This window comes from Chrysochloris asiatica, unplaced genomic scaffold (genome assembly GCF_000296735.1).
Source record: "Chrysochloris asiatica unplaced genomic scaffold, ChrAsi1.0 scaffold00012, whole genome shotgun sequence".
Classification (NCBI taxonomy): domain Eukaryota; kingdom Metazoa; phylum Chordata; class Mammalia; order Afrosoricida; family Chrysochloridae; genus Chrysochloris; species Chrysochloris asiatica.
In genome coordinates this window covers 22,483,900-22,495,937 of record NW_006408530.1, presented here as the reverse complement: position 1 = coordinate 22,495,937, position 12,038 = coordinate 22,483,900, and the positions used below count along the sequence as shown (strand labels likewise).

Here is a 12,038-nt window from a genome sequence, read left to right as displayed (position 1 = left end):
CTTTGACAACTTCAATCTTTTCTCCATTGATAAGAATGCTGTTTATTGGTCCAGTGGTGAGGATTTTTGTTTTCTTTACATTGAGATGCAATCCATACCAAAGGCTATGATTCTGTATAGTGTTTCCAAGGAGGGACTAGTATACTTGAACCACTGACCTTGTGTTTCAAACTGACATTGCAGTCCAGGACATTAACCCACAGCACCACACTAGGGCTCCAAGGTGCTGATAGGATAGGATACTATTATTCAGTTGTGAGTGGTTAACAGAGTTAATTATCTTTGTGAAAACTTGAAACTAATATGGGTTTCAACTGAGCCATTTCAGAAGGAGTTGGAATCTCACTACAATCAGAGAAGAGCCAGGAGTTGGGCACATACTTTGGACTCAGAGATCGCTAAACATGGAACCTCCTTGATCCAGCAACATAAAATTGTGACACCAGAGGAGTGGCAGAGTAAGGGAACAAAGAAGCAGAGAATGAGACAGCAGTGGACTTCCCAGCTCACAGAGCAAGTAAAGCTGAGACTAACTTGCAAAGTGGAGAGGCTAGGTTTGCTGATCCAAGGAACTAGAACCAAGTGCCGTCAGGCTAAGGTTTACAGTGAAATGGTGTGTCCTGTGGGCATTTATCAGCAGCCCTAAAAGAGCTTGGTAACAATTGCCAGGCAGAGAGACCCTGGCTCTCTCTCTGTGGGCATGGCTATGGAGAACCTGTCCTGACTTGAAAACCTGTATGCTGGGCATTTATGACCTTTAATTGTAATCTGTTATTTTCCTTAGTAAACCCCATAACTATGAGTATGGTGTCTGAGTCATGTGTGGCCACTGCAATGATTTGTCAAATACAAATGTGAAGTAGAGAGTACCATGGAAGAGATGGTTTGCCCCATTTTTTCAGTTAGTTTAGGCAACTTTCAAAATGCCAATATTACGAAAATGGGGAAGATCCAAAAGAAAAAGCTTTTCTGGTGAATTTCCTCATGTTTTATTTCTATTTCTCAGAAGAAGCACCTATCTAGCTCAAAATAAAATATGTTTATATGAAATGCACTAGCCTTCAGCTTCTGTGATGTATGGTATTTGTGACACTGTGGGCTAATACACTTGACTGCAAATGTCAGCAGTTCAAGCTTACCAGCTGCTCCTGGAAACCCTATACTGAGTTAGTATGGGTTGTAACCAACTCGATGGCACTTAACATCAACAAAAACAGTCATATGAACAACAATTTAGCACAGATCTCTTCAGGATGACAGTTGGAAAACCACTTCCATTTCTTGAATTTTGCCTTTAAAAGAATTTGAACTAACTGAAAAGTTGTTAAGTTGAGTTTACCCCAAGGCACCTGAATGAAAGACCTGGAAATCTACTTCTGAAATATCTATTATAAAGAACCTTAAGGACCACAGTTCTACTCTGACACACATGGAATCGGCATGTGTTGAAATCATCTTGAAGGTTGCTGGGTTTAATTTTTTTAAGTATGATTAAGTTCTAGCTTCAGGGTAGCATATTTAGGGCGATGGCTAGTTCTCACTCATGGTGGATGCAGTCATATTATATAATAATAAAAAAATTAATAATAATAATAATAAAAATAAAAGGTATATTTTGGGGGATACCTTTTTTTAAAATTGCACTCGTCCCACTGGAATTTTAATGATACTTTTGATATTACTTGTAGTTTTAATGACCACCTTATCAATATATAGGAGTTCTTCAGTGACACAAACTGTTTAGCACTCAGCGATTAACTGGAAAGTTGGCAGTTCAAATCCACCAAGGAGATGCTTTAAAACAGCATGTAATGATCGACTTTCAAGTTACAGTCATTGAAAACCCTATGAAATATGAATAGATATATGTACATCTATGTTCTGTTTGCAGTAGCAAAGAGAGAAACAAAGAGATGTCCATCAGAGGAAAATTTTATACAAACTATGGTACACACATACAGTGGGATACTACCCAGTCTTAAAGTATAACAAGAATCTGCAAAACATCTCTTAACATGAATGAACCTAGAGGACATTATGCTGAGTAAAGTATGTCAATCTCAAAAGGGTAAATATTGTATAAGACCATTATTATAAAAGTCAAGAAAATGTTTTCACAATGAACAAAACATCCTTTGTTGGCTACCAGAGGTGGAAGGCTAAGGGAGGGTAAGTTACTAACTAGAAGGTAGATATGTTAACTTGGATGAAGAAGGTAATAAGTAAGTAAATAAGTAAAATCATAACAAACAAAAGACCTTATGGAGCAGAGCTGTATTCTGGCACACATGATGTCACCGTGAGTCAGAGTTGAATTAAAGCAACTGTTTTTATCAAAATATAACCTTTAGCAATGGTTTAAAAGTAATCCTTTTGGAGAATGTGTTCTGAAACAGAATGTTCTTAAACCCAATTATATCTCTGGGTATAAATGGGCAGGGATGCATTTTTGTGTCGATGACGAGGATACACTAACAATACCTTAAAGTATCTATTGGACCCCAATACTGAGTTTCCTTGTTTTGTTAAAGACTTGTCTGTTTTTTTAAATGTACTAGATGGAAAAAGTAGTAATATTTACTAGTACGATAGAACAGTGTACATCCAGTTAAGGTTTTTTTTTTTCCCTGAGACCACATTTATGAAACATGAGTTGAATGTAAGAAGCAGAACACTAGGAAACCACAGTATGTGGTAAGTTGGGGTAAAAATCCAGAAGTTTAAGAGATTGAGGTGGTTAAGAACTAGAACACTAACAACTTGGTAGTTTTGTTTTAAGACGAGCATTGCTTTTTCATTCATGCACATACTAAAATTAAAATTGAATACTATTTTTCACATGCAATCCCCTTTAGCATCTTATCCTTTATTCTCAAAATAAATCAGCTTTTTTTTTTTCTTTTCAAACTCTCCTTTGGCATTGCCTATTAGCTATAATTAGGGAGTTAGATGCTGATTCTTAATTGGGTTAACTGAGGAGAGAATATTCTGTCAGAAAACCCTAAATAGCATCTTTATTTTTCTTGACAAAACAGCTTCAATGATTAAGCAGCAAAGAGCAGTTATCCTGTGGTTCTCACAGTAAATTGCAGAATGCCAGTTGGTTTCCACACATGAGACTGAAAATTTTCAGGATTAGTTTCTTTTGCTCAAATGGCTGATCTATTGTTTTAGCTATAAGGGTTAAAAAATAATTTAGCTCTAAAATAGCCAGAGCAAGAGACTTTCTGAGTTTAGTTTCAGAGTGTGCAGAGGAAGGTAGAATCTCCACTGAATAGTTCTTTATCTTGTCTAGGTGGGTCTGATGAAAAGATACGGGGATACAATTCTAATGATTCAATAGTGAATAACTGTAATCATAACTAATTGTGACTGTCACAACTGTAAAGGTAGAAGTCTTGTAACAAAAACAGGGAAGTAGTTAATCTTACAGTCCAGAAACAGAGGACCCTAGGACCATCAAGGGACAAGAGGACAAGAGGAATGAAGGACATAATCCAGAGAAGCAGCCACGCCAGAGAAGGGGGCAGAGATGATGATATGGAGAGACAGAGCAGCAGAGAACTCCAAACTCATGGAAAGAGAAAGGCTGCGTGCTGTTAGCCAGGAGGCAGGCTTGCAGAATGTGCCCTTTGGTTGCTTGTTTAAACGATTACATGTTCCTGAGTGTTTTTGCGTGCATTCAAAAACAAAACAAAAAACAACAGAGGGAGTAGAAGCAAATACTGTTAAATGATGATGCATGGAGGGGACTGTAATCATTGCAATGAAATCTGTATCACAGAGTAAGGTACATAAGGTCTCCAGAATACAATTTTACTGGAAACTATTTAAAGTCTTGCTGTGGTGCTGTAGGATAAGCATTGGGTGACTAAGTGCAAGGCTGGTGGTTGAAACTCACCAGCCATTCTTAGAAACCTTATACCGGGTTGCTATGAATCAGAACCAACTCCAAGGCATTTAACAACAGCAACCATATTTAAATGCATAAAATCAGGCAATAAAAGGAAAAACTAAATATAGTGAAAAGATTCTCCAGACTAAGCTTACAACAACAAATAGATTTTTTCCAAGGGGGATATAGATTATGGTTACAAACAGGTCATCTGGACATGGATTAGCTTGAGAGTTTGGAAAGGCAAAAGTAAGCTGATCTAATGATCATGCTCATCTTTTCTATATCAACAAACTATAAACAAAGGTGGTGGTAGTAGTTGTTATGTGCCACTCAATCAGTTCCAACTTATATTGACCCTGTGTAGGGTTTCTGAGGCTGTAAATATTTACAGAAGCAGAAAGCCTCCTCTTTCTTCCTTGGAGTGGTTGATAGATTCAAAGTGAAAAGCTTGCGCTTAGCATAAACCTAGTTCTTAATTCACTAAGCTACAATGGCTCCTTATAATCAAAAGTCGAAGTGTAATTTTCTCCAGTACATCAATTTTCTGTCATTAAATCTTTTCATTAAAGTTCTAGGAATAACCTACGAAAATATAGTTTACATTTTATTTATGCCTAGCCAATATCACTGATTGTGCTTGTCACAATTGCCTTGTCTGTCAATTACTCTAGTTCTAGCATCTTTTCTTTATTCCTGTGGTTTGAACTATGCAGTAAACCTCAATGGTTAACTATACTTGTAAGAGTATGCGATCACCTCTGCCCTTATTTTTCTCTGGCAGACATTTTGTATGGAGCTGTGGTATATATCTGAGCAGTGGTATATATCTGGTCCAGTGCCCAACTAAATTCCCTCCCAAGAATTAAGAAACTGGGACCAAGAGAAATCAAATAGCTTAACTAGAAAAACAATGATTTTTTGCTAGTTGAATACATTTTGCTAGTTAGAATACAGAAGATGCAGAAGCAGAGAAAACCAAGAGTCAGATAAAGGAGGAAGATGCAGAATCTCAGAGAAAAGCCTAAAGGAGATACCATAATAAAAGAACCAGGGATCAAGAATCAGGGAATGAGAGGGAGACAGTCAGAGCAAGACCCAGAGGGGTAAAGTATTTCCCTCAGTTAATGAAAGTTTCCCAATTCCAGGTATGGGCTGTCCAGAAACACATCTGTTCTTCCTTAGATAACCCGAAGCTTTGAAATTAAACAAAAAAATTAAGCTGATAGATAGATGTTGCTAATAGATAATAATCTAAACTCCACAGAAGTTCTTAGTGATATTTTCAAGTTCCATCTCTCCCAGGTGCTTACATACTACTCACAGTTCTCTGATTTTGGATCTTCTTATCTAGATTGTTGTAGTTTATTTCCATAGAGTCAGTTTTTGACTCACAGTGACTGTGTAGAGATTCTGAGGATTTAAATCCTTTTTGGGAGCAGAAAGCCTCATTTTTCTTCCACGGAGTGGCTGGTGGGCTTTGAACCCCCAATCAGTGCTTATCCTATGGAACCACCATGCTCCCTCTCACCTAGCTACCCAGGGATATTTTGATCAATTAAACTTTACTCCAGTCAGATAATACTGTTAGGAAGACTCCATGATCACTTATGTGACTTTAAACCAAATTTGCTTTTCTCAAAGGTATTTACATTTTTAGTTTTATCAATAAAGGTTCAAATCAATTGTAAGAACTTCTCTCTCTTTCTCCAATTCACTTTTTCACTCTTACACCTACATGCATAGACACACACACTCAAAGGGACATATATTTTGAGTCTGTGGGGGGAAATTAACTCTGATGAACTCCTTCATATTCCATAAGTTTGCGTATGTCAGCCACCTATAAAGGGCTGACAAATTCATTGGAAAACCAAATGCACATGAATAAGGTTTATTTTTAGCTTGTTATAATTAGTGCAATAAGCATTTTTATCTATTTGGTAACACTATTTTAAATAAAGTATTAATTGGAACTCCAAAAATTCTAAACAAAAAGATTAAAATAGATGAGAATCAATGTAAGTAGATTGTTGTTGCTAAGAACTTTTGAGGGTGTTCTGACTCATATCGACCCTTTACATTGTTTCGTAGGAGCAGCTGGTGGGTTTGAACTGCTGACCTCACAGTTCAAACCGACCTTTTGGTCCAGTGTTTATCCTATAGTGCCACACCAGTAAACTATAAGTAGACTACTATCCTAAAATAGTAGCATTTTAGCTTAATCAGATGAAATTTCAATGTATGACAGGCCCAGTTATTTAAAAAATAATCTACATTCTATGACAGAAATAGAGTTCACATTATCTTCAGCATAAAGAACCGTCTGTGTCATCCTGAGAAAACCAGTGTGGTTTCTTTCCTTTTCTTTCATTTCACTAATTTGTAAAATTATTAAAAGAATGGTATCTACCTCATTGTGCTAAGGAATTCTGGTAGCAAAGTGCTTATAAGTCAGGATACTAACCTCAAGGTCAACAGTTCAAGACTACCAGCTGCTCTGCAGGAGAAAGATGAGGACTTTTGCTCTCGGAGAGATTTATAGCCTTGGAAATGCTATACAGGGTCGCTATAACTGGGAACTTCCTGTATAGCACACAACCACCACCACCACCCTATTATGCTATAATAATTAAATTATTAAATAGATGTAAAACACCTAATGGAGAGTTCTTTCCATAGTAAGTGGTCAGTACTTACATAAATGTATAATCAAGTTATTGCAGTATACAAAATTAATTAGATAGATATTAGTCTAGACCCTTTGCATTAGATATAACAATAAATTCTAATATTAATCCTTTTACTTCTTCTCTATTCAACTTTTTAAGTCTTTCTAAACAGAAAAACAATGAGTTCTTAAAAAAAAGTTTGAACCTATCACCTCTTATAACTGATTTTAAATCTTCTCATTGTCCAAAAACCAATTTGCAAGATAGCCAACTCTTTGTTGAGTTTGTGTATGTTTCAAAATGTAGCAAATCTCTTAAAAAAATAAATCTACATTTTAATCAAGTGAACACTTCCTTAAATACTTTTCCAATGCAAATTTGAGGAGATGGTGGGGCTAATGCACAAGGTAATGGGTATAATATACCATAATAAATGCTATGTCTGTTAAACAGCAATGCTAATGCCAGACCAGGTTCAAATTCAATAAAGCTCAACTCTAATGCAGAAGGCCTTTGTGAGAGGCTATTAGTTAAAACAAATTCTTGTATTAGTTCAGTATATTGCCAAATTGCTGGACTAAAACCACTCAAATAACATTCAAATTTAAATTGAATAGAATGAGATGTCACAATATAAAATAAGAATGAAAAAATCATTTAGGTCAAATACATCATGTAATATTCTTTATCGTTCAAATTCTTATGAATCATTAGACAAAAATATTTTTAATGACATTAGGTGTTTGCTATACTCCATACTTGAAGATCAATCAAGCAATCCAGTGATTAATTGATTTTCTACTGTCTATTTTTATTTTTAAGGAGCTCTGGTAGCATAGTGGTTATGAATCCAGCTGCTAACTTCAAGGTCGGCAGTTGGAAACTACCAGCTGTTCTTCGGGAGAAAGATGAGGCTTTTGGCTCCCATAAAGATTTGCAGCCTTGGAAACCCTGTACAGGATTACTATGAGTCAGAACCGACTCCACGGTACTTAACAACAACAACAATTTTCATTTTTATTTTATTATTTTTATTTTAGCATTATAAAGTCTAGAAGAGGTTTGGTATCTAAACTTTCAGGACTTATTCAGGAAAATTTATTTCTTTTCTAATTTGCTTTCTTTGACATTGGACAGTGAAATACATCAGCTGAGAGCTTTATCCTATTTCCACTCTCATCCCCTGAAGCATATGCCAATATTTTCCCTTCTTTTTTAGGTCTATAACTGCTTGTGGACTTAAGGACTCACTAAAGATTACATTTATAGAAATGGGAGGAGAGGTAAAGTTTAGATTAAAAGCAACTCAAGCCTCAGTATTAATAGCTATATTATGTATGCAATCTTTGTTTTCTGGATCTAAGTTTAACTCACCACAAGGTCAGTGGTTCAAGTTCACCAGCTGCTCCTTGAAAACGCTATACAGGGTCAGTAGTAGTTGTAAGTGACTCGATGGCACTTAACAACAAAAACGAGATTATTTCAGACTGTTGTTGTTAAATGCCATCGAGTCAGTTCTGATTATTAGTGAACCTAAATAGGGTTTCCGAGGAGCAGCCAGTATGTTTGAACTGCTGACCTTGGGCTTCAAAGTCCAGTGCTGATGGCACACTAGGAGTCCTAACTCACACTTGTTGTTGTTGTTGTTAAGTGCTGTTGAGTTGGTTCTGATTCATAACAACCCTATATAGGGTTTCCAAGGAGCAACTGATGGGTTTGAATCACCAGCCTTGTGGTTAGTTGTCTGTTGCTGATCCCACAGCACCACACCAGGAGTTCTAACTCATACTGTTGTTGTAAAGTGCCTTCAAGTCGGTTCTGACTCATAGTGACCCTATGTAGTGTTTCCATGAAGTGGCTGGTGAATTTGAACAGCCAACCTTGTGGTTCAAACCAACCTTGCAGTTCAGTGCATTATTCCAAAGTGCCACAGGACTCGAAAAATTAAAGTGTAAAGACTATCTGGCATTTGCTTTCTCAGACTAGGCCCCACAATTTCATAATTGGGACTGGTAGTGGTGGTGGTTTTGTGTGGTGGAGTCAGATTTCTAAAGCTGTAAATCTTTACAGGAGCAAAAAGTCTCATCTTTCTCCCAAGGAACAGCTGGTAGTTTTGAACTGCTGACCTTGAGGTTTACAGTGCTATTCATAACCACTACGCTACCAAAGCTCCTAGAAAGCACTAAATTAAATAACATATTTGATATTATTTTCATCAGATAGTTGTTGAATAGATGAAAGGTGAGTGGATGAATGCTATTGCTGATGGTATTTAATACTAAGAAAGAAACATGCTCACTTAATAAGTAAGTTTACTTTGTCTCAGTTTTCAGGAGAAAGTCACTCTTGAAGTAAAGCTTCTCTTCCATGCAGTTTGTTTTGTACTTTGATATTTATCTAGGTTTTGAAAGTTCATTTGAAAGGTGAAATGACTTTTGCTTCACCGATTCTTAGATCTAAATTATCTATTTATTTATACTTCTTTTTCTTTAAAGAACTTCCAAGCTTTAGCTTTAGGATTTAGGCCAGTTGTATAGGCTGAAAATATTAGGAAACCATGATCTGGTAGAAAGCTGCATTTTGAGTCGGGATCAGAGTAGGAACAGAGGAAAACGAACACTCTCTCATACACACATAGGACAGAACCCAGACCAGTCAGAATATTAATGGTGGATGAAATATAGATTTGTTTTTCTAAATAAATGGAAAAAGATAGGATTGATTTGGATATAAATAAAGATGTTGGCCTCTTTTAAATTTGCCTTAAAGGAACAAACAGTTAGAAGCCCTAATAAGCTTGAACAGAAGAGATGTTGTAGTCCTTAACTGCTTTGACTTGGTTCCAGATCATAGCAACTCTGCATACGGTTTCCAAGGAGTGGCTGGTAGGTTTGAACCACCAACCTTGTGGTTGGCAGTTCAGGGTTTATTCTACAGTGCCATACTAGGACTCCAGAACCAAGGAGATAATGCTGTCAAAATGGTAAAATTATTTTGAATACGCTGATTTTGTTTTTGCTTTCATGAATTCCCTCACTAATAACTTCAGAGTGAGTCATGGTACTGGACATTCCTTACCAAAGTTTAGTTTTAGAATCAGAATTTCTTTTGAATAGTGACCAAAGTTGATAAGGAGTTACTTCCAAAAGTACTTTTCTTATTTGACTCACAATGAATATCAAAGTGAGCAATTGGTATGGTTTCTTCATCTATAAGAAAATGACCTCCTCAGGAGTAATGCCGAAACAAACTACTTCAAATATCAATTCAGATACTGCGACTGCTAAAGCCATGCACCAAAAAGGTGGGAGGTTTATCTTTGTGCAATTTGTAGAACTATGAAGATAGCCCGGGACCATTTTTTTTTTTTTTTTTCCATAGCCCAAATCAGGGAACTGATTTAATGTGGAATTCCACAGTTCGCGTTTGACAATGACACTGGGGATCTGGGTTATAATTGCATAGGGATTCTGTAACTGATGCAGGTAAAGCACATAACTCTGAGGGATAGAACACAGAATTATAAAAGACAAAGTTCACAAGGCTCTCTACAACTTTGTAAAAGTCAGCCAGTACTTTGAACACTTCTAAGACCGTACTCTCATCAGAGGACAGGGTATCTGTATTCAACATGTAGCTATAAAGGGGATTAGAGGCACTCCTTAAAATGTTCAACCGCCTCAACAGTAAAATTGTAGTGCTCAAGTCCTGTAATTTGGAGAACAGGCATTTTTATGCCATAGCAAGCATTATACTTTATTTCTCATTTGAGAGTCACAGATGCTAGTGTTTTAATGAAATTTCTTGGGCCAAGGCGACAATATGTAAGATTTTTCTTTTTTAAGGAAAATGACTCTTGTTTTAGTGTGAGAACTTCAGTATCAATACTATTCTTGGTGGTTTAAAATATATCATTTAAAGTGATGAAAGGGAGAGTTTTAGGAGGGATCAGATGGAAAGTAAACTATTTCATCAACCGAATTTTAAGTTGCAATTGAAGATGATCACCGAAAATGAACTTACTTTAGAGAAAGGCTGCTCCTCTGCATATGCTTTTTGTCATTTCAAAATGCTTAAGAAACCCTTCTAAAGCCATTGGATGCTTGCAATCTTTCTAGAGCATGTTCTACTCCAGCATGTTCAGTGACTAAAAGCAATACGTTTTGATTCTAGGCTAATATGTCTAGCCCTGCAATTGATTTTAAACCACTTTGTGAGGCAGTCTGAATTCCTTCCTGTGCCTACTAGTCTTGATGAGCTTCTTAAAAAAAAAAAAAAATTTGCAATTTTGAAGATTTCCCCCCCATTTGCGTACTGCCAAGACTTTCTAAATAAACCCTCTGTATTTTCTCCCCTAGCATGATTCACAGGTTGAGTTGCAATTTAGAGTTTCTTGTGTTTAATTTGGGTTTAGGGGTTTAGGTGCACATGCAGTTCTCAGAAATATCTTCTCATTTGTGCTTGCTTGACCTGATTTGATTCCATTTTTATTTTCCTAATGCTCAGAGGTATGATATAAATGTCCATGAAAATTAATCTGAGACTGTCGATGAAGGTGTTGGCTGGAGCTAAACATAACCTTGGTTTAGGTCTGATGATGGCAGCTCTATCTTAAAAGAAATGTAGATCACCAATGCACCCCTGATCATGGTGCAGGTGTATTAAATTCAATTCTCTTCCAGTGCTTTCATACAGTATTAATTAGAAGCATATAGTATTAAATGTGGTTATGAATCGGGCTGTGAACCTTAAGGTCAGCGGTTCGAAACTACCAGCCGCTCCGCGGGAGAAAGATGAGGCTTTCTACTCCCATAAAGATTTATACCCTCGGAAACCCTGTACAGGGTCACTATGGGTTGGAACCGACTCGACGGCACTTTAACAACAACAACAACAACATAATATATATGTACGAATTATAAGTTTGTAGTCCAGTGCTGATCCTACAGCACAATACCAGAAGTCCCATGGTAAGCATATCTTATTTGTATTCTTTCCCCCCTTTAAGATAATGGAATTTTTTCACAAACTTTTTGAATGTCTCCTTATATGGCACTATATGGTGCTGTGCACTAATGTTCTGGACTACAAAGTCCGTTTGAACTACAAAGTCAGTGGTTCAAGTTTACCGGTCACTCCTCAAAACCTTATATGGGGTCTCTATGGGTCAGAACTGACTCAATGACACTTAACAACAAATACGTTAAAAAAGAAAAAAAAAAATTTTGTTTTCAAGTGCCCATACACTATCCTTGTATTAGAACTCAGATTCGATCTGGGAATAACCATGTTGTTGTTGTCAGGTGCCATCGAGTCGGAACCGACTCATAGCGACTCCATGCACAGCAGAACGAAACAATGTTCGATCCTGGGCCAACATCACCACCGCTGCCACCCCCGAGTCCATCAATGATGCCACTTGGCCGATCCATCTCGTTGGAGGTCTTCCTCTTTTTCTCTGACCCTCCACC

General features: G+C 36.9%; 1 protein-coding gene across 1 annotated transcript in view; it reads right to left on the bottom strand.

The window, feature by feature from the left end:
• Positions 1-12,038, bottom strand: part of LRP1B (low density lipoprotein receptor-related protein 1B) — a 2,342,762-nt gene that overhangs the window by 2,193,968 nt on the left and 136,756 nt on the right. The gene's annotated exons all lie outside the window — the stretch shown is intronic.